Raw genomic sequence first — 23,784 nt, 5'->3', positions numbered from 1 at the left:
AATCCAACCTTAAAAAAAGATCCCAAGAAGAGATCTTGCTACCACCTGTGAAGTCATCCCATTCAGAGGGGCAGACTTGGGGTTTCTGGTGGCATGACCACAACCAAGATATACTTGTTTCCCGACTTTGGGTTGGGGGGGCAGGGGTTACATGAAACAAATATATCAACTCACATCAGCCCAAATGGATACTTACTACTTGTAGAGGCAGTAAAAGTGTCTTTGTCCTCCTTCCTGACTTACCACTCACCGGGAAACGTTCTACAGAAACTCTCTGTCTCTGTGCATTCCTGGTCAGTAAAACAGAGGGTCCAACTGATTCTGGATTTTTCTAATGCCCAAGTGTCCTGCCAAGGGCACTTTGCGGGCCAGTGACAACAGGAAATTCCTGTGCACTAGTGGAACCACCAGCCTCCTGCTACTTACTGGCTCAGGATTCACCAGTTCACTTGAAGGTAGGCCCTCCTCCCTGCCAACTTGTGTTTTTTTCAACCACTCCTTTTGTGACTTGTTCCTGGGCTTCCTTCTGGGATCCCAGAAGTGTAGGGCACTCTTCCTGTGACTTGTGGAAATCATCTCACGCAGGCTACCCAACAGCTAACAAACCCTGCATCTCTGAGAACGACCCAGGCTCCAACACTTGGTATGCTTCAGTAGTCTCAATCGCCTCTTCTTTTGGAGCAGGAGCAGAAGCGATGACCTTCACGGCTACTGTCTTCCAAGGGTCTGCCCTTGGATGTAAACTACCTTGTCCTGGTCCCTGCATATCAAGAATAATACCAGTCTCGTCCTGAAACCGATGTGCAGCTTCTGCTCTGGCCAACACAGCTGATGTGGTCCAAGCCATAAACCCTTCTGGTCCTGGCACCAATCCAAGGACAATTGAATCATTGCCCTAGAGACATCAATCACCTTGCCTTTCTGATCCATATTTATACTAACTTCCTCCACAAACCCAACTGAGTTAGGATGAATGTGCTTCAGAGCATTTGGGTCCCTTTCCCAGATCCCCATAGTTACTAGATTGAGACAACCAGGGCCTCTCAGGTCCTTTCACCCATGTGCTTGCCATCGCAAATGCTGGTGGGTCAGGATCTTTCACATGACAATCCTTCCTGAAGTGTACCACTTGAAGCACTTACAGTTAGTCCCCATCTTAGACTTGGAACAATTTCCCTGTCTTCCCTTCTCATGATGCTCTTTCCAGGACACACCATTACCATTCTAGTTTCGCCTGAGCCCTTATCGAGCTCCAGGGAAATTACCCTGGCCCTTACCTTTTGGTTTGGAACCAGTGTTAATTTCCCCCTCTGGCTAAGAACAGTGTTTTCCTAGCCCCTTGTGAATCTTGTTGGGTAACCATTGGTCAACAAACACTGCAAGCTTCTTTTGATCCCTTTCAGATCAGACATGCATTGCCTAAGTGGGATAGAGCACTCCTCCTTGAACTGCTCTTTCACCATCACCTGGTTAAGGGACTGAAAAGCTTTGGCCTCCATCCCTCTCATCCACTCATTCCAATTATTCAATACAACATGAATCCAGGTCTCAAACAAAAAACAGCCCGCTCTCTTGCAGTCCCTGAAACTCTGAAAGTACTTCGCTGGCTTCAGCCCAAACAGTCTGATCAGGTCTCCCTCGTTTGCTCGTAGGTCATCTTGTCTGCCACAGGCATCCTTCCAATCACGGCTGTTCCTTCTAAAGGCATGCGCCCCATCAAGGCAGCTGTGTTATACGATTCATTACAAGTGATCTCAAAGCTCATAAAACATTCCAACATATCCTGAACTTCTACATACACATGAACAAGCTCTTGGGGAATGCTGGCCACAACCTGGCCTGAAGTGGAGGTGATCTCACTTCCTCCAGATGGAGCTGGCATAGCTGCCATCTTACGTTTCTCCCTTTTGAGGGTTGTCATTTCTTTGACCAGCACTTTGCTTTTCCCTATGTTTCTCCTCCCTCTCTCTCTGTTTCTCCTCCTTTTCTGGTTCTCTTACCTCATCAGCAGCTTTCTTTGCCCAGGTCCACTCCTCCAGTCTCTTCTGACTCCTCTTCATGTATACCTGGTGAGCTAGCCTTAACTTCTCCCTCTCAATCTCCCTAGCCTTCTTCTCTGGCTCAGCCATTTGGAGAGCCAACTGTAAGTTCAGGGTCTCTGCTGGACTCAACCACCCAAGGGATTTACTCATGAATTGGTGTCAGTGGTACATTAGAAATGTTGGGTAGTGTTTACAACCTAGGGCATTCTAGAAACTAAAAGGATGAGTGTATTGGGGAAACTCTGGAAAATACATTAGGGGACACACTTGCCATGTGCCTGGGATAGATATGCACTAAAGGGCCTTCACTACAGCTCTCTCCTCCTGGGTTCCTACCACAGTTTCCTCACAAGCATCCATTACAGCCTGCTTCCTTTCACCCACTGTCTCAAACAAGTCCCTAATGAAATCAGCCAGGACCCTCTTGGGCCCTACTTCTGGGAACTCTCCACTCTCTGTCATTACATAAGTCCTTCATCTGATCTATGGACAAAGTGCTGATATGTATTCCAAACCCTGAGTTTTCCATTATCTGTATGTGCAGACACTGTGCATAAAAACTGGACTTATTGTGCTCCTGGCGTAAATTGGAAATGGCCAATGCCATACCTGCATCCAAAACTACTAAACATCAGGCACCCCACCTCATGAGGTAATTTGTCCAAACCCCTGTCAGAGGACCACGGGGCAACCAGGAGCTATTGGGCCCAACCATGGGTTTTGAAGGCTTTCACTCCTGATGCCTTTGTCCACGTCTTACTGTGGGTCCTGAGCAAATGGGTCAAGTACCCCTTTAGCACTTGACACCCAGTAGTATGTGAGTTGAGCAGTTTAAGGCTTCACAGAAGGGGAGGCCAATGCAGGGGGTGAAAACAGGCTCACAAGTCCAAATACATTCAAAAGCTGCAATAAATGTTTGCCCAGTCAAATAATTGCTTTTATGAAAAAAAGGTATATACGACCATAAAGTAAAATACTGCATAAACAAATAACACACAAAATTCCCAGAGGTCAGTACTATAGTGTCCGATAAGAAGGTCCCTGAATCCCTCTTCCCTCTCTTTAATGGTAGTGGTTACTCCCCATTCATGATAGGCGACATTCAGGTGGGGCCCCACTACTAGCCCAAGTCTCAGGAGTCCCACTCTGACTCTTTCAAAGTTAAAGGTGTTCCAGCGCTTAAAGCAATATGAGGCAGACAAAGTTCCCCATGGCACTTCAGCACTGCCGTCAGTCTTACCTGCTCCTGAGGATTGCACTACTTGAGTCCCCTGGAGCGTCCCGAAATCAGGTGTCACAGATGTGTGTAGCAGCTGCCAGAGGTGAGTTGCACTCTTGGCTTTGCAGGGATAATCCATAGTGCTTCGTCGGATGGCATGGTAAGGTCCTCTGATTCTTCTCACAGGTGGGGGGGCATAGTTGGGGATCCTTGTAGTGCCCGCATAATGCAGCATTACAATATGCCCCGTTACAAGAGTTCAAATCCCACCAGTGCTAATTGTTATGGGAGTTTACTCCCACCACTATGGAGCCCCTGGGTCACACAGAGTCAATAAAAAAGGATTGCTCAAGCACACTGTGCATTTGAAACGTTTTATCACTCTGGGTGTCATTTTTCATTGTAGAACAAGTGACGTGTGCAGCAGGGACCTCGGGCTGCTTGTTTTCTATCATCCTGCCTTGACAGTGGCAACTTTCATAAGATATGTTTGTATTTAAAGCAGGAAGGTATGCTACCGATGCTTTACTCAATGTTCTTCACCCGTGAAACATTACAGATGGGAGGAGGGATGGGACGTCAAAGGCCTGACACCCTCAAGCTCTACACTGCAGCAGTGGCGTAACAAAGGCCCCCGCGGTTCGGGGTTGCCCCTGGGCTGTAGAGTGTCCCTCAGCACAGCACCCGGCCTGAGGGCTCCTGAGTGAGTCCATTGGGGGGGCATCCATGTTCTTTGCAGGGGGGGCTCCAGTTTCGCTACGCCACTTCGCTGCAGCAGGTGCTTTATAGAACTTAATCGTGGAGTGAGCCCTTGGGCCTCATCATCCACGGTCAAAAGAACTCATGCCACTGAAAGCCATGGATAAGAATCAAAAGTAGACCAGTGGGGACTACAGCCTAATATCACAACTGTCTGGAGCCCCATACCTGCATGTTTTCTACCCAGCTCCCTAAGACAATAGACATGCCTCCGGGATGTCGATTTGTTGCTGAGGGTGTGCTGCATTCCTTGCTAAAGAAGCAGTTTTGGCAACCCCCTTGGTATGGGCGTCAGAAAGAAAACTGTCCGGAAGAGAAAGTTCATCTGATCTATACATGATGTGCACACCAGTGAGAGACGCTTCTTATCCCAGCATATGAGCACACAAGTGAAAGTGGGCCTCCTTATCTCATCACGTGGGCACAACAGAGGTGTGCATGCTCCTATAACAACTGAGCCTCTGGGTGGCAAAGAGTGAGAACAAATAGGCCATGCATATAGTCAAAAACATGGAGCCTGTTGTATCTACCCAACTCATACCTATACCCAACTGGTCGATATCGCCATGCAGAAGGTTAGACATGTTTACCAACTTTCGTATGGAACCCAACCTTCAACATGGACATCATACCATTGTCCTATTCATATAACTCATTCATCTTGACCCCAGATCCATTGGCCAAAAAAGTCGTAAATCCTAAGTGTGTCCACCCAAAGACCCCTCAGAGACCAAGATCAATTCAGGCTCAAGTTTCAAATGGTTTGATTTGCCCTCAAAACACGTGGTACTCCAGACCATATTTTTAAATTGGTTCTGTGAAAATATTTCAAATACAATGCACCTGATTGCAACCCTGCAATTGAAGAACCAGAAAACTTCAGCAAAAGCTGCCAACAAATAGTTTACTTGTATGCTCACTTCCCTGAAGAGAACGTCTCTGACAAAGAAAAAAATATTAGCCAGACAGGACCTGCCCTTACAGTGGCGCTATCATCAAAGCTAAGGAAAACATTGTATGAATCACATGAACAGCGAGGCAAACCCTGCAAGTCAGAGGCCAGACCTTTTCCCAGACTTCTGAAGTTGCAGGACCACCCAGCTTCATCAAAGGTGAGTTTCCGTGTTCCCCTACTCACCAGGTGGCAGGGTGATTTGCTATGTAAACCTGGGCATCCAAGCCTCCTTGTTCCAGCACTCAAGGTCTAGCTTGTGGAACGGAATGTGAAAGCCGAGAGTAGAAACAGTTTAATACAATACTCAGCTCATATAACTTCCTTTGTCCTGCTGGCGATCACTGGCTTACGGCGATCACACGTACAGTTAAGACCAGAAACACATTACAGTAAAGCTAACCTGAGGGCGATTTCAACAACACTTTTATTAATTTCACAGATTGTGGAACTGCTGCGCTATTTTACCCATTGGCTGTAAACCTCCTTTGTCACCCCGTGCAATTGTTACTGTTGTCAGAGTACCTCTAAGGGACCTACCAATGGAGAGAAAAAACCCAACTGTCTGCCCAGTTCTGCATAGCTACTAATCACCAGCAGCAGGCCTTCTAGAATGTTGTTTGGCTGAATGGTGTCAGCTGGGGTTTGAGAGCTACTGTGAAAGCAGTGAACGGCTGAACAATGAAAGACTGTAAGGACTCGTGATCTCGGATTAACGGGTACTAGTCCAGGAAGGATCGATCTTGCAAAGATGGGGTCAGACAGCGCTCTAACTCTTGGAAAACTGCATGCCACAGGCCACTGGACTTTGCACAGCAAAGACCTCAATGTATCTTGGGTACAGTTTTTCCAGCACAGACCAGTAATGGTGGTGGAACCTCACTCAATGCTCTGCCAGATGGGTGCTAATCTGTACTGGGAAGACGAAGAGACAGAGGGATCCAACAAAGTTGAAAAAATTTAGCTGATGGCACAGGATGAGTAAGCTTGCAGGCACAGTCAGTACTTGGCTCACATACAACCGTAAGGTAGCTTTTTGTGCAATATGCTGTTGTTGCTGATGATGGGTAGCATGCTTCCAGGCACTCGGGTTAGAATTCTCTAGACTCCTGGCAATATTGTTCAGGTCAGCGGAACTTCACATGGGTAGTGAAGAAATCACGGGCATTCCACAGCTCCACATTCAGGAAGGACTGCCTTAGGGCCCGTGTCTCTACATATATTCACAGTGCCTGGCAATTGGGCAGCAGCTCAAAGCCAATCAGCTCAGCTGCAGCGTTAGAGTTTTAAAATCCCACCAGTGAAGTCGAGACTGGTTATGCCTCACATGGGATGCTGGATGCATCACAATAAAGTAGGATCTGGTGCAAAGTGGCACAAGACAGGGACACTCTCCCGGTGACTGCTCTGGTGAAAACTCTGAGCACTCCCTCTGGGACAAAGACAGCATAGAGGTCAAGGTGTGGGATGGGCTGATCCCCTCTTGGCAGCAGCTTTCCCCTATCATAGCACAAGCTTTTATTTAGACAGTCATGATAATCTAATGACCCCTACTGGCTGGTCTACTGTGTGTTATCACAATGTTCTACCTTACTCCCTTGTTTCATTGTTTACGATCAGCATTGTTATTGCAATACAGATGACAAACTCGATCAGCAACTCTGTTTGAATTACATTAGGAATACAGAGGCCACTAGACTTTGTTGAGAGAGGCATCACAGCCTCCCAATACATCAGCATCTGCCATCCATGCTCTTCCTGCAGGTTGTGCCATAACTATGATGAGACCTTAGAGCCCATTCTATCTATGTGCCCTGGTCTGCGTGATATCGAAGTATGTATTTACTACCAACATTTAGAGAGTCCTCATTGAGAACAGGGGAAGCAACCTGGGCGTTACATTACACTCTAATGGCCCGATTGGAAAACTGATGAAATGTCTAGACACACTGCACCACAGACTTAAAACTGCTGATAACCACAGCTAAAAGGGTACCGAGGTGTCAAATCAGTTTTTTTCAAATGTTTTAATCTTACACGCAATTTTACCCATGCTGTTTGCGATCTCCAAATGAGATCTTAGTTTTCCTTGGTGGCTCTAGGTAGGTACTTTTATAATATGTTTCATCTCTTGTTTTATTGTAATGAATTTAAATTTACACAATAACGTATCTTCTCACTTTCATATTTATGAACCTCACTTACAACTTCTGCGTCCCTCAAACTATGGAAAACCTTCCACGCGCCAGGGTCCACATCTGCATCGTCGCCTGGTAAGGAGTGCTCTCTGACTTCTCTACGGCCTGCCTTTGGATTCTCATAACAGCACATTTTGAAACGTTGACGCATGCGCTGTTTGGTAGGTTTGACCTTAAAAACACAATTTCCTGGGATCTCTAGAGCATTGCTACAAGTCAATGAAACAAGACAAGGGTATCCGCAAAACGCTCCTGTCTCGAAATCTAAACAGCACTCTGATGTCTCAGTAAGTACTGAGAAAAGAAAGCTCTTTAAAACATTTGACACTCACGTGAGAGGGTCTTTTTCTATCAAAGCAGGTGGCAAAGAAGAGGGCATTGTCTTATCACAGCCATGTCACAATGCTGGCATAAGGATTACCGTATAGCATATGGTACACAAGCAGTGTGGCACTGTAAAACCACGGCACGTGGCATACAGTTCAGGGGTATTATGTTTTCACGTATCATTGGGTCACACAGCACAGTGCACACAGCTAAACGAGGAATTACTCACATCTCTGCATATGCCACAATCCTGAGAAGGGTCCTACTTTAGGGTAGGATGTGAAACGCACTCAAAGACACAGTCCCTACTGCACCACAGTGTCAGCATCTGAAGATGGCATTATCCTGTTTACAGATGTGGTACACGTAAGGTGGGGTTTATCCCTTTTAAGCACCGGCAGACATCGGAGTGTGCTCGGGACAGTATCTCCACCACAGTAACTGGCACACACACCTGAGGGGCATTATCATGAAACTGCATATGGCATACACCTTCCTAGGGGTGTTGACTGCCCAATGCACATCCTTAATGGGCATGAATCATTTCACAGCATGGGCACTCGCCCATGAGGTGCCTCTCAATAACTCAGTACATGGCTCACACTGAGAGAGGTATATCACAGCACATTATACGCACACCGGAGGGAGTAGCTATACCACACCGCACATGGGAAGGCAATGCATGAAAGTCATTATTGTCATAATCGTGCACCAGCATTAACTGCCTGCAGTTTTGTTAAATCGTACAGAAATACACAATGTGAATTATAGAAGCAAGAAGCAAATAAGACAACGCCTCCAAACATTTCAGCAAAACTAAATGTAACCCACATTGTCAACATTAATATACATTTAGAATTTGCAATTTCATTTCCGCGGATTTCCATGGAGTTTTTATATTTTTTCCCCGCAGAAAAAACTGTAAAATTTCTGTAGATTTCTACATTTTTTTTTAGTATTTCTACTCATACCTGTGAATGAAAAAAAAAGTGTATTCGCATTAGTGTGGCTATAACCACTGCGGCCATTGATTTCTTGCTCATGCTAACTGCCTTAAGGAAGTACATGTCTATGACTTGTTTTTATCTAGACTCCTCGCTTTTTTTAACAGTTGCTGGAGGGCTCGCAGTCCAACTAAATTTATGATTCATAGATTTTCTTTTTATTTCTTATTGTTAAGCCCTTTTAGATTTCGGTTGACATAGTTCTGAAATATATTCGGGAACATGGTGTATATTATTCCAGAAAACATCTGAAAAAACACTGCAGTCCCCACAATCATTACTTACAGTGGTGGTAATTTCTGCTGTATCCAGAGAGACAAGATTGACATTGGATGCAGATGGGCAAAACACAAAAACAAAAAAACAAAGTAACTGCCCTCCTTCATCTAGGCACCTAATATCTGGACCAACATCCTCAAATCGATCAACCCTACTTTTTATAACGAAAGAGCTGAAGACGTGCCCTTTTAGAGAACACAACATGATGGTTTAGCAACAGTCCCTCTCACTCTTAGAACCAGCTACGATCTAATCATGTTGGACTGTATCTTTGCATTTGATCCTCTACACAGGTCTACTGCCATGTGCGCTACAAAAATATCTCATACATACATACAGTTGCATAATCCAGCTGCGGGGCATGGGACAGCAGAGGTTCTTTTCCTCACTAAATTTGAGGAATACATTTCTAAAATTGATTAATTATCAATAATAATGATATGCTGTACCCAGCCACCGCAACTGACAAACTGGACCATAGTGATTGCTTGAAAATAGTGCTGTGTTTGTCGGGCACAGCATTCTAAAATTCACTCTCATTCCCAGAATAACCAACAGACAGTGCATAAATCTTCAGTGAACAGAACAAGTGCGTTCTCCACATATATAATCATTGTGGATACCACTAGGTGGCTCAGTCAGCCCCGCTCTACACAAGCGACTGTTGTTCACGACACAGTGCAGACTCAAGCACTTAGCTAGTCTTCACCCCTTTGAATCTACAAGGATCAACGTTTGAGTGTGTTGCTCATTACACGTAGAAGGCACACAGAACCCCTCAAGGGTCCACCCTATTGCCCAATTTAGTGTCATCTAGCCTACCTTGCTCATCAGCCAGCTCCTTGATTTGATCTACTCTCTCACACCGAGGAAACTCAGAGCATGTACACGTGGGAGCCTTTTCTACTGAAGAAAAGGAGAAAGAATCCGTACTATAATTCATCATGAAATGATGACAGACAGCTGTCTGTTATTTGATAAACTGAATTAGTAATACTGGGCTCTCATAAATTCAAACATGTTAATGAGTCACAGTTTGCACACTAACCTTTGTTTAGGGATCTCAAAACACCCCTAACTAAAGATAACGTATTATAGGTAATTCAGCAGTAAGTCTTTTCATTGCTACAAATGACTGAGCAGATCTTTAAAGCTGACTTATTTCAGCCTAGGAAAATGCTCTGCATCCCCCGCTGCTCACAGAAACATGCCACCTCTCAATAGGAGCCTTAATACATTCCAGACCTGACTATGCAAAGCTATGTATGGGGGAATTCCCAAAAGGATAACTGAAACCACACAAGGTCCAAAACGCAACTGACAGGCTAGCATCACATTAAGAAAATGAGACAAATCCTCGGATTTTCCACACAGACTCTTTTTAAATTGTGTGTGTGTTCTGTAATTGCCTGAAGAAGAAACCACTAGGAGATTCCTTCAAGGTGTATACATCCAGAAAGAGAACTACACTCTCCAGAAGCATCCATGTTGATTGTTTACAAAACATACATGAAAACCCGATAGGCGGATTGTCTGCTTTGGGCCCTCGAAAGAATAGTCTTCCAAATGTACTTGAGCAGCAGTAAATCAATGAAAGAGACACGGTAGTATACAACGCTATCAGAATTCTGTAATTTTGCAGGAATATTAAAATCAGCAGTTAGGGATTTGCCATATTCACCAAATATTCTATCATCTGCTCCATAAAGATCCCCCACCGCACAAATGTTTTGTTTCCAACTCAAATAGATTAAGAGTTACAAAACATATGCCAGAAAAATGTCAATGTCTTTCTCAGTTTCCCTGAAGGTCCCAGTTCATGACATACATGTAAGCACCCTGGTCATACTTGGCACAGAAATTCTATTTTCAGGGTACCTGTAGGCTGCTTTCAGTTTCTCCATCTCACAAAGGGGAGCAGCTTGAGATTCGAGTTTCTGGGTGGCTTATGTTCCCATGATCAAGTTGCAGGTCTCTCAATCGAGCATGTTTTGCTGTAAATCTTCAAACAAGTATTACAAAGTTCCTTAGCTCCAGTGTCCTGCACCCTAGGCCAGTAAGTAACACTGCACTCCATGGAGCTGCTGACATGCAATTTCCCTTACTCTGCAACTCGGACCATCACTCTCAACTCCAAATACAAGCCTCTCGGGCAGAACAATCGCGTCCATGATGAATTCCCACATCGTTTTGCCATCTTGCTGACCCCACATGACTACATGACCCTCATGAGTGAATAAATTCCCTCCCACACAGACAGCACGAGCTCAAAAGAAAACAAGCTCATCAAGGCATGTGGAATTGCATGGCATACAACCAACACATTTCAAAGGCCACAACCTTGACCTTTTCTTCTCAACATCACTAACAATTAAAAAAAAGCACATATGCAACCTATACCCAATGAATCAACCAACCACTTTGCCATCCACCTCCCCTTCAACAGTGGTGGCCTTTTGACCTTAATTAATGTTGCAATGCCTTGTAAGATGTCTAAAGTTTTTTTTAGAATCGTGTCATATTCAAGTAATTTGTTTATCTTTTGTTTCACAACCCATTATAATCCTGACGATTTTTACCATAATAACTTCAATTGCAGGAATCTGGCAATAGTGGATTCTCTGGATTGTGTGCTAAGTGATGTAATAGGCAGGATAAAGTGGAGTTTTGTCATAATATGGAGAGGTGATTTAAACTGTCGACTGTGCCCCATTTATAGGTTGAGCACAGCAGTGCGCTGCTTTTCCAACGTGTTGGCATGTATCTGGGCATTAACCACGCCTACCGCACTCATCACCATCACTCGTTCATGGGCTTGCCTTTCAAAAATCCTTTGTATTCGTTGGTAAATGCTTTACGTTTGTCCCTCCTTGGGGCGGTTTTGTTACCGCCTTGGCCATCAACCCTGTTGCATGAATAATTGCACTCTTGCTGATAACTTTGACTGCGAGTGACCTTCTTTTTTCTTTTGCGTGTCTCCTTCGCGCTCACGCTCATGGTGACAGTGGAGCTTTGAGTTGGCTCGCTTAGGTCAACTGTTTTACTTTTTATTTCCAGTTTGTGTGACAAGAAAAGTCCAGTTAGGAATTTACAACGCTAATAGCTCTAACTCGAGCAAATGTGAGACCCATTGCATTGCAAATGCTTGTTAGTAATACTGCGTGTGGTTTCTGGGACAAAGATGCAGCTGATCACTCGTATTTCGAACATAACCCAAGTGGCGAGGCGCCAAATAGAATGTTGGTGAGGCAAAATTTGGTTCTTGCTGTAGATCTGGCAGGTAAGGAAGTTTCCAGCCAAATGACTTTCACTGGGAAGGGAGGTGGCAGTATGATTGATTCAACGCCTTATCCAAAAGGTTAGGGGGAAAGCATCCCACTTCACCATCCTCCACTGCAACATGAGTGACCATGCGGCATGAGTGACTATAGCCCCTTAGCTCTTAACCTATTCTTGGGACAGTCTTCATTACAACAATTACATACTAGTCCTTCAATCGAATATACAAAAATAGAGATATTTGCCATATGGGCAGATACTGATTTGGGCGAAATGGTAAGAGTCTTGGTTGGAGATATTATGAAACATCTCATGGTATGTCTTGACTGCGAAGCTAGACCACCAGACACACTGGAAGCCTATATCGAATTATGCAAATGTGCTGCAGATCTGTTAACAGCCCTCCGAGGCCTGCCGTAGCAAGGGCAAAGAATGGTTTGATGGAGCTTGCTCTAAAGCATGTAGTCTCTTAAAAAGTGCCCTGAAAAAGATACCCAGGGTTCCCGATGAAGTGCTATATTGCAGACACCACTACAGTGCCATGATTAGGGCAAGAAAGGAAACAATAATAAAGGAGGCATGGGAACAACTAGAGAAGGCAAGTGTCACTAATGATGTGTCCCTGTTTTGGAAAGTGGTGAATGCACCATATTTGTAAACTGACATAACACCAGTACTGATGTAACTATACAGTTCTCTACATGGGTGACACACTTTACCAAGGCCTTTGAACCAAAACACCTAGGAAGTATGAATGGAGAGTATCCTCTCCCCAGGGGAAGGAGAACATCTGACAACCTCATTAGAAGAGGTCACCTTGGCAGTGAAACAGTGCCCCAGCAATAAAGCCCCAGTTCAGGATGGGGTCCCAATAGATCTCTTCAAATGTAACACCGGTCCTTGTGCCCTACTCTTAGCAAATGTATTGAATAGTCCAAAGGCCTATGATCCTGCTATGTCCTGGTTATCGTCAAGATCTTTAAAATAAGAGGACACGGTGATGCTTGTTGCTATCACCAGATATCACGTATTGTTTCAAATGAAAAAGTGCTGGGCAGGACACTGTTGGATGGTTTAGAGACCTGGGCAGTTGAGGATGGCATTTTAACACCGGCACAATATGGATTCACATGAGGGTTGGGAACTACAGAACAGTGTCTGAATCTCCACCTCATGATTAGCAAGTATGTTCTCATTAAGGGCGGGTGCTTATACCTCGCATCCATGGACCTTAGTTCAGCATTCAACAATGTCAACAGAGGCAGAAAATGGACGACAATGCTGGCTATAGGCGCTGATCCAAGAATGGTATGCACATTATTTAACTAACATGAGGATATAGTGGGAAATGTTAGATACTGGCCCAAAGGAGAATGTATTCCTCCCATTAAGATGCAGAGGGGTGTAAGACAAGGCTGTGTACTCCACCCTTTTTGTTCAGCTTTTATATTAATGACATGAAGACATACCTCCTAGAGGTAGAGACTGATCCCTCAAGGGCTGGAACAAAATCATTCCCAGTCCTCATGTATGTAGATTATTGTGGAGTTTATGGAAAGCTTGGGGCTACAAACGAATAAGCCAAAATCTATTACAATGACATGTGGATGACCTAAGAGTAAAATGAGCCCATTTCAGATAAGTGGTACCAAATTGCAAACTATACCGACCTTCACATATCTAGGGATAGCCTTTGACAATAAATGCATGTGGAAACATCTAAATACAAGTGACGTGAACACAATTTAAGGAAAACAGGGCATCCATATGTATGTTTGCAAAGAAACTGGGATCCACTCCTCTTGAAGTAATAATTAATATATATAAAGCTAAATGTATTTCGTCAGGCACATATGGAGCTGGTATCTGTGGTCTTTATGAACTGACAGTTACGAAAACTGTGATAACTCCTTTGATTACCTGGGAGTGTACTTGCTACTATATGCCACGAGGAGTTAGGCTTAAAAGGCTGGGGGGCACTATTAAGATAGCCCTGATACTGTTATGGATATCAGCCAGGAGTTGATCTGAAGCAATACTTAATCAAGTAGTGATCACAGACTGCTTGAACTTAGCTAAAGCGTGTAACATTCAGTGGCTATGGTATTTGAAGACCTAACTGTACTCAATTGGACGTGATGATTTTTTTTGTTAATCCACAGAATTTAGAAATGCGCTTTAAAGTACTTGCCAAAAATTAACTGTTTGCTCCCATGGTAAGCAAAGGCGATGAGATGGAGTGGCAAAAGGATGGTGGGTGTATATGAACCATTAATGATGACAAACTGCATGGAACCATACCTTTATATCATCCCCTGTATACAGATATAGTTGTGGTCAGATTTTGTCTTAACATGGCCCAGCTGTTAGTTTCCTACCCGCCACAGACATACTGTGATAAAGATCTCATGGTATGTCCTTGTGACTCAACATCTACTCAATCACAGAGGCACTTTGTTCTTTGTTTTCTTTTATGACCTGGCATCCTTAGGGTGGGCTTAACCCAGAATTTTCTGCCTTTACCTCCTTTTTTGCTGTACCTTTTTGCTGGCCTTAAGACTGCTACCCAGTGCTTACGTACGTGTGCTTCTCCCCTAAAACAATGTAACATTGGTCTATCCATAATTGGCATATTTAATTTACATGTAAGTCCTTTATAAAATGGTATACCATATACCCAGGGTCTGTAAATTAAATGTTACTAGTGGGCCTGCAGCACTGATTGTACCACCCACTTAACTAGCTCTGTTAACATGTTTCGGGCTTTCCACCACAGAGACTGTGTGTGCAGTCTCACTGCCGCCTCGACTTGTCATTCAAAACCCCTTATCAAGCCTTAAACTCCCCATTTCTTGCATGTAGGTCTGCCCATAGGGCTAGTGCAATGCAGGTAAAAGCCAGGATGTGTGCTTTAAGTTTTTCATATCCTGGTAATGAAAAACTGCCAAAATCGTTTTTCATTACTGTGAGGCCTGCCCATCTCATAGGCCAGCATTGGGAATTCCTTAGAATATGTTTGAACTGTAATTTATGATCTGAAAGGAGTAGCTGAATTATGTTTAGTATCATTAGAATGGTAATGATAAATCCTCTTTACTGGTACAGGCGGATTTATTATTTATATTCTAGAAATACTCTTTTAGAAAGTGGCCATTTCTCTGTTCTCACTGCCCTGTGTGCCTACAGCCTGTCACCAATACATGTCTGACAGGACTAGGTGATAGCTACACTTCTGCATTCCCTGCAGACACTCACAACACAGGATACGGCACTGCATTTGCATTCATCTGCATACCGATGCATACAAGTCAAAGAGTAGTGACCAGAGCCCACACAATGGTGCTGATTACCACCCGCTGATAGTCTGGAGCCAGGGCTGAGCCGAAAGGGGGGGCTTTTGCACTTTACCGAAACGTTTTGAAGTCACACCCACATCAAAGGCACTTTCTAGTAAAAGTACTGGGCCTCTGACCCACTCAAATTAGTACACTGTCGCACTGCGGTGCACGGCGCGAGCCGAACATTCGGCTTGAGCCCCGGCGCGCGTCGTTGACACGCGCCACGCCCCCTTCATCTCCTGTAGTATTCGAGGCCCCAAATTGAGCACGGGGCCTCGTTTCTGTTTAGCGTGGTGCGCCTCCATGCACAAATAACCTCTCCCACACTCACCTGCTATTTTGTCCTTCTTTACTGTCGCCCTCGTTTGCTCTTCCCTTTATGTTTTTCCTTTTTCCCATGAATCCCCTCTCTTCCCAGCATGCATTGGCTCCCTACTCACTATGGTTCCTTGTCCATTACTTTCTATGTATTTTTCCCTATACAATATGGTGTCCTTGCACTTCCTGCTGGTCGCTTCCTGTTCTATGGGTATTTAAGGGCTGTGATTCCTTTCCTCCTTGCGCTGCAACACTTCTCCCTTGTGTCAGATACTGGTTACGCTTTTTGTTCCAGTGTTTTCCCTGTTCCTTTTTGGTCTTGTATTCGAAGTATTGATTTTTGCTCTTGTTCCAGGATTTTCCTTTTTGAGTTTTTTTCCCCTTTTGTGGTTTTTTTTCCCTCTGGCACTACTTCTGAAGGACACAAACTGCCCTTGGCGTTCCTATCGCCTGCAGCACCGTGGCTACCAGAAAGAGTCGCCCCTACCTGGGCCAAGGCAGAACATTGAAGAACAAGAACCTCGTCACTCGTTCAGCGGACTCCAGGCTCAAGCAACGCGTAAGTCGTGACATGCACTTCTAGACCTAAACAGAACCCTGCTGGAGTATAGGCTGCTGTGTTGAAGGATTACCACTTTGCTGTGTCTGACTGTTTCAAGGAAATACTGACCTGCTTTGCTGACCTGCCATGGTGCCTGCTGACCTCTGCCCTGCAACAAGGAACCAAGAACTATCCCAAGAGTGACCTCAAAGGCTTACTCACTTGCCTCTGGATCTGCTATGGGTCTCTGGGACATCGAAGATCTAGTCACCCAGTTAAATCACCATCTGGGCTTCACTCCGCTGGGAGACTGAGCCCGGTGCTCCCCTTGTGATATCTGCTATTGCAACCCTGACCTCGGGCCATGTGCTTGGCTTGAATGTCCCCGTTTCACTGAGACCAGGAGGGAGTATCTCTCCCCGGGGTCAGGGTTGCTGCAGTGACACAGCAAGAAAACGCTGGGGTTCCAAGATTGCACACGGGCCGCATCTAATTACCTAAATACTGCCAATGCACTGGGTGCGCACCTGCCGGGTCCTCTCCCTGAAGCTGAGGGACCGCCCTACATTTCCTTGCCTTTCGTCACGCCTACCTCAGAGAGAGTTGTGCATCAGCATGACTCAATCCAGTGGTGGGGCTCTCTGCGCAAGGCAGCCAGCACCCCAGACTACAGTTGTCTGCTCTGCCTGCAGCCCAGGCAGCCACGCACGAGAGAGGCAGGCCCAGTGTGTGAGGCCCACCACCGTAGATCTTCACATAGAAGCTCACAGGTACAGCCAACATTACAGTGAATCCCTGGTCATGAAACCTGCCTGCATCTCATACTTTGAAAGGTATTCTGGCACTCCGGCCTCTCCATTTCTGCAAGGGAGGCAGCAGGCGACTAAAGGAGTTACCTTAACCCCCGTAGAGAGAGAGACGAAATTCTTGTTTCCTAGGACACCAATACCATCGGAGCACTTTACTTTATCTCTAAGTAGCGTGGGGCTCGGCAAAGATGCTTTTCCACATGCTATCGCCACTAGCGTGGATCTCTCAGGATTAATCACTCTTCTACTATCTTGAGGAGTCTAGGTAGAGATTAACTCAGAAGTACTGATTGGATTTTTGCCGTTTTAGTTTGAAACTGCTTTTTGACTTAATTTATTTCCAATTGCACAACCCTTGATTTACCAATTAGATTTTTGTCAATTTCGTCTTGATTTACTCAGATAAATCATCTATACTTTCGCAACTGTGTGGAGTCTTTTTCTGGTGTTTTCACTGTGGTTACTGAATGTGTGTTGAACAAATTCTTTACACATTGCCTTCTAGATTAAGCCTGCCTTCTCTGTGCCAAGCTACCACAGGATGAGCACAGGTTAATTTAGGTCATGTCTATGATTTACCCGGACTAGGATTGTGGTCCCTACTTGGCCAGGGTGCCTATGGCTGCAAACTAGAGACCCAATTTCTAACAGTGACCTATTTATAGCCACTAGGAGAACTATCTCAATCCATCTGCTTAGAAATCTCAACATTAGTTCTTGCAGGTCAGCTTTGCTTCATCTGTAATTACCTCAAACAGAAATAGTATGTCATACAGTGCATAGATTCATTGTAGCCTCCTTATTTGTGTGCAAAGAGATTGGAAAATAACTACACTGTAATTCTTGCATTTTATACCGCTATTACTGTTGTGGTAGGCCCTTGGGAGTGTTGTCTAAAAGAAATTTCCATGCTTGAACTATAAGCAACTGTAAATGCTGCAGAACTCGTATATGGAATGACAAACTGATTCTAATGTGTAGATATTTTCTGACCATGATATAGAAAAAATAAACATAACTTTACTGCAACCGATTCACTCTACCTTCTGCTGTTATTATCTTGCAATGTCTGGGTGTCAGGTCTTTGTCAGTGTATATATAAGGCTCATAATGTGACTGCAATTGCTGTGGATTTTGTGCATGGGCTGATGAACTCATATATAACATGCAGATATGCATTTTAGTTCCCATCATTTAGATCTCAAAGGTCGGCCTCACGACAATCGCATTCAGCAAAAACAGAAACTGCGCCTTGTGTAGTTTATAGGCTTATCGCAGTCAATGTATAGCTGCGCAACGTGGTTGGAAGCTACTATATTGCAACATACGCACTTTACATTCTTGCTTTTTTCATTCTGTTATTCTTGTTATGACAGGGTTCTGGCAGTGTCCCACAAAAGCATGTTTATGCCCAGCTTTACTAGTGATTGTAATGCATGTGGAACCTAGCATGCATTGATTTTTACACCACATTTATTGGCAGTGATGTTAATGAAGGTGATTTTATATAGTATATAATGAATTGTACTGTAAGTTTTTATGTTTTTTTAAACTGAATAAAGATTGTTATCTATTTATCTAAATAGCAACATAATAGTACACGTTCAGCAGCTTGTGAGAAACATTCGATATGGAATTATAAATAGAACAGCCACATAATTGCCCCAATTAGTTATTGCAGACATGTCTGCTTCCAGTGCACCATGTATGCTTGGAATCCTTCTGGTGGTTCTTTTTTCATGTCTGTTCTAATGAAAGCTTTAAGCTGTCTATTTTCCAAGACATTGAGTTCAATACCAAAATTTAGAATATGGAGTTTTCCACTGCTTATAATTTGTTGGGTTTCTTGTTACTTATATGCTTGCTTCTCATTTGATGGTTTTCCTTACTGTGTTTGTCCCTCGGTGAAGTAGAGCTTCTTTACAATGTTCATGATTGCATGACTTGTGTTCTTCTACAGCACACATCATAGAACTATGTTTGTTCTTTGAGTACTACATGGGAGTCCGTGTGTTTTCTTCACACCCCCATGTGTTCTCCCCCCTTCATATCCCTACCCACTTTGCTCTCCAAGTTGCTCCTCACTCCTCCAAGCTTGTGTGTAAAAGCACAGAGACAGGTACATTTTTTCAAGATTTAACTAAAGAGCAGACTTTAAAAGGTTGGTTTTCTTCTATCGCCTACGTTTTGCATGAAAACCCAGTTTATGGCACTGAAAGGTCACGTGTACGGTGTTTGGGGAAGGGCGGGCGGCTGCACTCAGTGAACCTGTGTTTGATTCAGAAGGTGTACTTAGAATGACTACAAAGGAGAGGTCTCTTCTCTGGGGCCTGTAAATCTCCTCACTAGGCTGCTTCAGAGCATCAAATGACTTGGGCATTGTTCCAGTTCCGAGTCCCAGAGAAAGTAAATAGAAAGCATATTTAGGCAGCTGTTAATGTACTTTCAAGTACCTACAGCTCTCCTCTACGGTATTTCTTAACTATTACTTGCAACAGGTTTTTCAAACTCTGCTCAGTTTCCTTTATGAAATTTGAAAAATTAAAAATGGAAATAGAAAATATTTGATTCAATGTTTTATTTTTGAGACACCTTCAGAAATTAGTTAGCTTATTATTAGGAAATGTGGTTTATTATATGGTGTAGTTGTGTGACTTCACCCTGCAATCAACTCACAAACCTGTCTTGGGTCTAGTCAAGCTCGTTTGTAAAACCTTAGCTGAACCCGGGTAGCTGTGGCTTCAAGCAGTCAGCCTTTGACAAAAGGAGTGCAAGGCATTTAGGAGTACCAAAACAGTTGAATACAAAAGAAACACAACTCCAAGAAAATCCAACACCAATGTATAAAAATAAATCTTATTTTTATGAACCTTTAGACACCAAAATGAACAAAATCCACCACAGGATTCTGGAGATATAAATCACCAATTGCAAACAAGCATTGGCAACTACCAGAGTTAATTATTACTTTGAAAACTTTGGTATTCTTTTGTAAAGTTGTGTTTGGTTACTTAACTTTGTGCAACCAACTCCAGCAGGAAGAAAGTCACAGTAGCCTGTAAGGCTTAGCAGGACAGTTATCTTGCAGTCAAAGCAGTCTTTAGGCCAATTCCAGGCTCTGTGGTCAAACCACCATGGACTTCAATGGGGTGTTCCTGCTGCAGGGGACACAGAATGCTGTGGAGGTTGACTGGTGTCTTCCTGAGGCCTCCACTCAGTCCACAAACACAGTGGTGCAACTTTGACCATAGAGGTCGATGCCCCTAGAAGTTCAGGTAAAGTCAAGCAAAAAGCCATTTGTCACTGGTCAGTCAGTCAAAAACCATGTTCATTTAGGCCATAGCCTTTTAAACATTATTAACACACATAGGTGGTCATTACAACATTGGCGGTAAAAGCCGCTTACCGCCGTGCAGAAGACCGCCAATACACCGCGGCGGCGGCGGGAGACCGCCACAGCTATTATGACACACATCACGGATTCCGCCGAAATTCAGACACCCACACAAGTCCGCCACACCAAAGGTCAGCGATAAATATGCGGAAACAAATCCTCCACCTCCACGCCAACAGAAACACGCCCATGCTATTACGACACACGAATCCACGCGGCGGTCTTTCAAACGCGGTATTCCATTGGCGGTACACACCGCCGCGCTCAAAATACACACACAGCTCCAAAACACCGCCACATTGGATAATTCAAAATACACACACCTGATACACATACAAACAACACTCCCACACACCATAAAACACACACCCACATCACCCACAAACCCCTACGACCAGAATTTCTGAGAGAAGGCCAGAGAGAGACAGCACAGAATAGAGAACCCATCACACAGAGGCACACTACACCATCACCCACACAACATCCACGCACAAAACACCACATATCACTACACTCACCACACTCATCAACACATACACCACCCCACACATCACACACACCACCCCATGTCACGCCAAAGACACCCCCGCTTCTCCGAGGAGGAGCTCAGGGTCATGGTCGAGGAAATCATCAGGGTAGAGCCACAGCTATTTGGCTCACAGGTACAGTACACATCCATAGCCAGGAAGATGGAGCTATGGCAAAGAATAGTCGACAGGGTCAACGCAGTGGGACAGCACCCAAGAAATAGGGAGGACATCAGGAAGAGGTGGAACGACCTACGGGGGAAGGTGCGTTTCACGGTATCCAGGCACCACATCGCGGTTCAGCGGACTGGCAGCGGACCCCCACCTCCTCCCCCACAACTAACAACATGGGAGGAGCAAGTCTTGTCCATCTTGCATCCTGAGGGCCTCGCAGGAGTCGTTGGAGGAACGGACACTGGTAAGTCAAATCTTCACTATCATATCCCCCACCCTACCTGCATGCTATCACACACCCCCACCCTCACCCTCACACCCTCCCCTATCAGCCTAACTCCTCACTAATCTACCCATAACACCAACCACCCATCCCAAACCCAAGACCTGCATGACACAACTAAGCATGGACACCCATCACTAAAGCATGCCCACTGCACATACCCACAACACCCCCTAACCATCACCACACAAGCCCCCACACAGGAATGCCTGCACTGGGGTACACGCACACCCAAACATTGCACATCATGAAACACACACATGCAATAATCATGTACTCATACCCCCGCAGGAACCCGAAGGAACGTCACCACACCAGAGGGTCCAGACAACACCACTCCACCCCCAGAAGAGGCCCACAGTGACGACAGCAGCTCTGCCCTACTGGATCTTGATGACAGCCCGGACCATCGTGGGCCTCAGGACAGTCGGTTCCCCTTGCCCAGCCACAGCCCAACACCGAGCTTACACCCTCTGGGAACACCAGCACAGCACCCACCCAGCGGGCCCATACCTCCCTACCCAGGACAGATCAATCAGCGGTGTGTCCATCACTACAGGGCACCCAGGCTAACCCACCACCCCAACAACAACAGGGACCTGGGGGCAGTGGTAGTGGGCACACGGTCCAGGGGACGGAGGCACAGGAACACAGGGGAACTGGGAGGGCTGCTGTGCGACAGAGGGAGGACAGGCCAAGGGAACCTACTCTCAACGAGGCCCTATCCTCCATCATGGGAGCATACCACCACTCCCAGGAGACGATGGCAACGGTCCTGGACAAGTTGCAGGAGACCCTGCGTCTGCAGGAGGAGCAGTATTTGGGGTTCAGGGTGGAGCTCAGGACCATCACCTCCGCCCTGGGCACCATCGTAGGGGTGCTGACGGACATTCAAAAGACCTTGAGGGACACTGTGGCACTCCAAGGGGCCCCTGACACTAGCCAGGACGATGAAATGCCCACCACCTCCGCCGGCGCTAGTGGACAGGACGCCCCGCCACAGGACCAACACACCAGCACCCCACCCCCTGCAGACGGACAACCACCACGAAAGCGGGCCCTGAGATCCAGGAACAGGACAGAGCAAGATGGCTAGCCCCCGCCAGGAAATAAGACCACCCTGATTGTCCCCCCACTGTCCCACTTTGTTACCCTGTCCAGATTGGAACTGCCCCAGCTCCACTTCCAATGGCCAGATGTGCAATATACCTGTGAGAATAATAGACAGGACTCTGCCATGGACATTCTTCCACCATGACCTCTCCCCTTTTCACAACCCCCCTACATTTTTATGGAGTCAGTCATTGATTGTAAACTTTGTATTGTCAATTACAGTGTTAAAAAAGGTTACCCATTGGAAAGTCAACATACCAATGTCACACATCACAAGCCTTTCAAGGGTGCAAGCTGTTGACACGTAGGTTACCACAATAGTGACACTGAAATGGAAGGGGACAACTCAGTTACCAAATAGGGAGTGAAATGTAGGTACAGGATAGAGGTAGACATGTGAAATGTAATATAATGTGAAACATGAAATTGTACTCACCTGTGTCTCATTGAAAATATTGCTGTATGACTGTCTCCCTGTTGTCGTTTTCAACTTCATCAGCTTCATCCTCATCACTGTCCACAGGCTCAACCACTGCAACAACACCGTCATCTGGATCATCCTCCTGCAGAAAAGGCACCTGGCGTTGCAATGCCAAGTTATGGAGCATGGAGCAGGCGATGATGATGTCGCACACCTTCTTCGGTGAGTAGAATAGGGAACCACCTGTCATATGGAGGCACCTGAACCTGGCCTTCAGGAGGCCGAAGGTTCACTCGATCACCCTCCTAGTCCGCCCATGGGCCTCCTTGTACCGTTCCTCTGCCCTGGTCCTGGGATTCCTCACTGGGTCAGTAGCCAGGACAGGTTGGGGTAACCAGAGTCCCCCAATAGCCATACACGGTGCCTCTGGAGTTCACCCATCATATCAGGGATGCTGCTATTCCGCAGGATGTAGGCGTCATGCACTGAGCCAGGGAACATTGCATTTACCTGCAAGATGTACTGGTCTGCCAAACAGACCATCTGGACATTCATGGAATGATAACTCTCCCTGTTCCTGTACACCTGTTCATTCCTGCGGGGGGGACCAGAGCTACATGGGTCCCATCAAAGGCACCTATGACGTTGGGGATATGTCCAAGGGCATAGAAGTCACCTTTCACTGTAGGCAAATCCGCCACCTCAGGGAAAATGATGTATCTCCTTACGTGTTTCAGCAGGGCAGACAACACTCTGGACAACACGTTGGAAAACATAGGCTGGGACATCCCTGATGCCATGGCCACT

At 45.4% G+C, this 23,784-nt stretch overlaps 1 protein-coding gene and 1 long non-coding RNA gene across 2 annotated transcripts in view; one reads left to right on the top strand and one right to left on the bottom strand.

Annotated features, from left to right (window-relative positions):
- NGEF (neuronal guanine nucleotide exchange factor) overlaps positions 1–23,784 on the bottom strand; it is an 850,900-nt gene that overhangs the window by 726,070 nt on the left and 101,046 nt on the right. The window lies entirely within an intron of this gene.
- Positions 1–23,784, top strand: part of LOC138265762 (uncharacterized) — a 59,432-nt gene that overhangs the window by 13,185 nt on the left and 22,463 nt on the right. Inside the window, exon 2 of the long non-coding RNA XR_011199415.1 lies at positions 16,136–16,274. This is a non-coding gene — a long non-coding RNA (uncharacterized lncRNA). The remainder of the gene's footprint in view (positions 1–16,135; positions 16,275–23,784) is intronic.

This window comes from Pleurodeles waltl, chromosome 11, assembly GCF_031143425.1.
Source record: "Pleurodeles waltl isolate 20211129_DDA chromosome 11, aPleWal1.hap1.20221129, whole genome shotgun sequence".
NCBI lineage: Eukaryota > Metazoa > Chordata > Amphibia > Caudata > Salamandridae > Pleurodeles > Pleurodeles waltl.
The sequence above is the reverse complement of the archived record's forward strand: the minus strand, read 5'-3'. Positions and strand labels throughout refer to the sequence as shown.